The 4,989-nt window shown below is 39.5% G+C and overlaps 1 long non-coding RNA gene across 1 annotated transcript; it reads right to left on the bottom strand.

The window, feature by feature from the left end:
* Positions 1–740: 740 nt before the first annotated feature.
* On the bottom strand, positions 741–4,769 carry LOC119771960. Its single transcript, XR_005279206.1, has 4 exons — positions 4,693–4,769; positions 2,098–2,254; positions 1,925–1,987; positions 741–1,754 (listed from the first exon to the last, which is right to left on the bottom strand). It is a non-coding gene; the product is annotated as an uncharacterized LOC119771960 (long non-coding RNA).
* Positions 4,770–4,989: the final 220 nt, after the last annotated feature.

The following is a 4,989-nucleotide window of genomic DNA, read 5'->3' on the forward strand; positions in this document are numbered from 1 at the left end:
GGCTTTCAAAAACAACCCTGCTTCACTGCTTTTCTGCAGGGTTAAAATTTATGAAATACACTTTGCCTAGCCAGAGCAGGGCTGGACCTTATGCCATCTTGTCCTCATTTTCTTTGCAAAGAAAATAAAGTGCCGACTGAGTGAATTGCCATCTATTGCCTTTATTTAACTGGATTGTAAAGTTGAATACCTTTTCCTACTACAGCTACTATGTACTTACAGAAGAAGGAAAAGAAAAACACATATTCGAGAACCATAATAAAAAAAAAAAGGAAGCAATGATCCACAGTTAAGCGTAGAATTTGTTTGTGCTCCCCACTTACAGTATCGTCAAGCATCTAAAAGTTCCTGAAACTCAGAGAGAAATCATTCATTTTGCATTAATTTGCTTTTGAACTTAGCCATCAGATCCAATTACCCTTTGATCAGTCTACCAATATATTTCTCAAGAGTCTCATGGAAAAAGACAGAATTCATATGAGTTGGATGTTTTCTCCTTAAATACCGTGGGAGGGTAGAATTGCATATCCCGTGGGCGTGTCTTAAAAAGTTTGTGTGCTGGGTGATGGTTGTAGAAGTAGCAGAGTCTAACAGCAGGGAAAACATGCATGCTCCTACCCCAATGATCATGCTAATATCAGCATGGACATTGGTTCTCAATGTCCAAAAATAATATCATAGATTATGGCCTAACATTAGAGTTTTTCAACTTAAGTTTAGTCAATTTAGTTGTTTTTTTTCTCCTTGTAATGGAGCTCAATTTTAATTAACACAGGAAATCAACACACTCCTTGTAGATAAAACATAATTTCCTGGGCCTATTTTAAACAAATTTACAACCCTTATTTGCCCATATGTAAATGATCCCTGTCGTAATTCTCTGTTGGCAACAACAGATATGATTTTGATTTTTCTTTTTTTCTTTTTTTTGTTTCAAACTTAATCCCACTAAAAAACTGAGAATTCAAAGGGTTAGGGATTAAAGGATGTATATTACCAAGGCTGAACCAAATCAAGAAGATTCCAGTTTTATAGCTTTAAATCTATGTTTTCATATATTTCTTATTATATTGTATTTTACATTCTTTAAATTATCTCTGAACTACACTTTTTGGTCTTAATGATTAGTGATGTCCCAGACTGACAAATTTAAATTTAAGATTAGTTGGAACTTTAAAGGGTCAGGTCAAGATGACAAAATTAAATTTAATCCGAGTATATCAATACATATGATTTAAAAAAAAGAGCCAATCACTGCTTGTATTTACATTTGAACATATGTAGGCGTGGGAACAGCAGTGGGGTAAATGTACTGAAGGATCTGGATTCGACGAGGATCCCAGACACAGTCCTCCTCGTCACCACTTCGCACCATCCCACAACGGGGTGGCACCCAGGCAGTGTCATATCCATGTTGATGCCAGGTTTTCTGCAAAGGGTGATTTTTGCGTCTGATGGCTTTCACTCTCCCCACATTGACCTGGACCTGGATAACAACCTTGTCCCACTCAGGATGATTAATAGGATAGCGTCTTGCTTTCTCCAGGCTTCTGGTGAGGTAGACCCCAGGACCAAGCATGCCATCTGCAGATTGACGGAAACCTGTGGAAGCGATGCTCTGAGCATTTGCCCGGGTGGTGCCATGATACATGATGTACGTTCGGTTTACAAGTCCTGGGGTAGTGAATTGATATGTTACAGAAACATTATTTATTTGCACCACTTGTTGTATTGACATGTTTGTGTCAGAATCCCTGCAAAAGAGGAGTTTAAACATTTGTATGAGAAGATAAGAAAATAAAAAATAGTTTCTTGTCACCTACAGGAGTTACATTTGGCTTCTAAGACATCTGGGCCAGTATTCACAAATAATCCTAGGACTAAAATACAATTTTATGAAAAAAAGGTCTTTCTTACAATTTACCTTGATAAGATATGTCCTATGAGATATGTTATTCACAAGGCACGTTAAGCCTTAAGGGAGCTCCTAAAGGGAAAAAATAATAGGAGTGCTAATGAGGACTTTTAAGTGGGCTAACCTTTTAAGCAGATTGTGGCAAAAGATAACTCTGCACCATGATCATGGCACCAATTTACCTTTTGACAATACTGTATTTTTCTCCCAAAGCTGTGTGGACAGAAACTCTGCTCCTCCATCCAGATCTGGTTTTCTCCACCTTTATTCTTCATTTTATGCTTGTCTTGTTACCAAATAGAACTTTCGGCGATCATAGTAAAAGGCTAACAGAAGACTCTGTATAAATATAGAACAGACAAAGTAGTGAAGTCAATAGTTTTGGTAGCAAACAAGAGTGTAGAACTAACACGCATTCAAAGTCTTTAATGCTATGTGACAATCCAGTTAAAAAATGTAATCATGCAAAAAATTTCCTAATCCCTTTTTTTTCATTTAGTAGTGTCCTGTCTGGCGATGTGGTAATATGAATAATTGTCTTGATGCCAAAAAGAGTCCAACAGATTTTATTTTCACAAGTGGAGCAATACGGCTATTGCCATAGTGTTCCGCTTGATTTAGGCACATAAATTGCTTTATTTTAATTATACAGGGAATTTTACAGTTTAAATGGACACTGCAATGTAAATAGAACAGGAAAGAAAAAACAGAAAAAAGGAGAAAAGATGAAAGAAAGAGGAGATAAAAGGGAGATAACGGAAAAAAAAAATTTGTCTGCTTCATCAACTGCAAAGAGATGTAAAAAGAACAGCACAACCAATGGACATGGTACAAGATATACAATAAAGTAACATCTAGATACTATCGCTGAAATATGAGTAGTATGATTTAATCTGACATGTATTCTGTGTTACCTGAAGATAAGAATATGGACTTTCTGTGTGGAAGTGAATCTCTAAGTACCTGGGACCAAGCAAATGTAGTTGTTTGTGAGAGTGCACTTGTGCATGTAAAGTTTATCCAAAGAAAAAATGCTTAATATTGGTTGTAAAGAGCCAAAGAGGTGCCCCCCCAGAGCACCAAGTCCAGCGCTTGGAGACCCAAAGCCCCAGATGCCCAAAGGGACCCCAAGAGCGAAGGCGCCAAGGATGGGCCAACCCAGGAAATCTGACCCCCACCAAGGGAGGAGGAGAGACAGCCCCAAGGAAGTCCCCCAGCCACCGCAATGCCGGAGACCCCGGCAGCAGCGGTGAAGAGCCAGCCAGCCCGAAGTAAATCTGGCCATGGGCCTCAGGGATCCGAGGCTCCAAGGGCGCCCCACCCCCCAATGGGAGCCCCAGCCGGGCTATGGAGAAGCTGCCAGGAATAAGCCAGTAGCCACCCGGGCATCCACCCCCAAACCCCAAGCTCCTCCAGTGCACTGGTGAGCCCCCACGCCAGCCAGCGGGGGGAGAGCAGGACGGGGGGAATGGGCTCCGCACTTAGCGAAGACTTGAGATATGCTTGGGAGAGGGAGCAGTTCAGACCCCAACCTGAAAAAAAATAAGCTCCCCTCCAACCCCCCCCCGGTGCCCTTGACCCCCACCCCCCAGACAATGCCCTACTGGGGTGCTTACTGCACTCCTAGGGAGCCAGCTCCCCCGCTGACTCAAATAGGCACCCCCGTTCAATTCGTTAATCCCTTTCTCAATTCATAATAATTTAATATTTCTTCATGGATTACTTAGAACGTAATTGTGGAATTTATTTGCTGTATTCATGTATCTGTCTTCTTGCTATAAAAAAATCAGTGTCACATCTAGCAACACAATCAACCACACCTCCTCAGTAAGCTACAAAAGGATGTCACTTCCTTGCTTGGAGTTGCTATCAGCAGCTATCTGTATCAATCATTATCAAGGTCTCCTTAGCAAGTCATTTTTAGTTAAGATGGGAGCTATCTGAATCTGAGAGGACTTTAAGATCATTGTGAAAATAGACCCAGATCAAACTCTCATTTTTTTCATTAAATCAATATTTCTAATATATGAAAAAAATCATCTCCCAAGCAGTACTAGCAACCACTTTCGTGCATTGACTTGACACCATGTTCAGATTTTTTTTTTAATAACCGTGGACAGATAATCAGGTTAATGTTTGAAAGCCATTCAGAGCAGCCAGGTCTCTTCCTAAAGCAAACAAATACTCTTCCATCACCCCAGTCTTAAACACTAGCTTGCAGTTAATTTTAGGGTGTAGTGTAAATTAGCTATTAATTAAAGGCACAAAATTGAATGTCCAAGTTGGTATCCTGTCATGATGTCCTGGTTTTTTAACCCTGTGCTGGGCTGATGTTCCTCATGCCTTTAGTCAACAAGGCCCACTAGATAAACAGAGGAGGGAATAGATGCCCAGTACCAGTTACCCAATGCCATTGGACTCTGCCCAATCAAAATATTGTCACATATGCCTCGTACAGGGTTTAATAGCTTTAGTTTCTTATTTCAGAAAATAGTAAATCTAAATACACCTTTATCAAGCATGAATTTGGTCTAGGTTTCAGAGCTAATTGATTACCAAAATTTGGCTGCAGATTCTAACTGATTTTCATTCAAGGAAGTTGGGAGGTTGAACCCTTACATCCTTGAAATACTAAGATTAACCTGTTTTTTGTTGTTTTGTTTTTGGGTTTTTTTCACCCAAAAGGTTCACTGTTTATTTTAAACAGGTTGATCACATTTCCTGTTCAAATTTAAGATTAAAAAAATAATAATCAAGTATGTGTTCTTCTGACTTACCTCTGGCTGTGTCCACATCAGAATGCAGCCTGAATCATATTCTGCTTCTTATAAACTGTGAATATCGGCCTATTTTTTTCACTCCTTTTGTCTGGTGTTTACCATAGGTGTGTCCCAGTAAGCTTTCACTTCTGCCAGTAATTCCGATGATAAGATTAGACCTTTAGAAGTTTCCAGTAACTCATCATAAAGATAAAAGCAAAACACAAGGCTATATCCTGAAACACAAGCTAGATGTTAAAAAGATGTCAAAGATGTTTTTAGATGTCAAAAAGCCAAAGGTTCTCAGATATCAGA

This window comes from Cyprinodon tularosa, unplaced genomic scaffold (assembly GCF_016077235.1).
Source record: "Cyprinodon tularosa strain WSP-4 unplaced genomic scaffold, ASM1607723v1 ctg697, whole genome shotgun sequence".
NCBI classification, from domain to species: domain Eukaryota; kingdom Metazoa; phylum Chordata; class Actinopteri; order Cyprinodontiformes; family Cyprinodontidae; genus Cyprinodon; species Cyprinodon tularosa.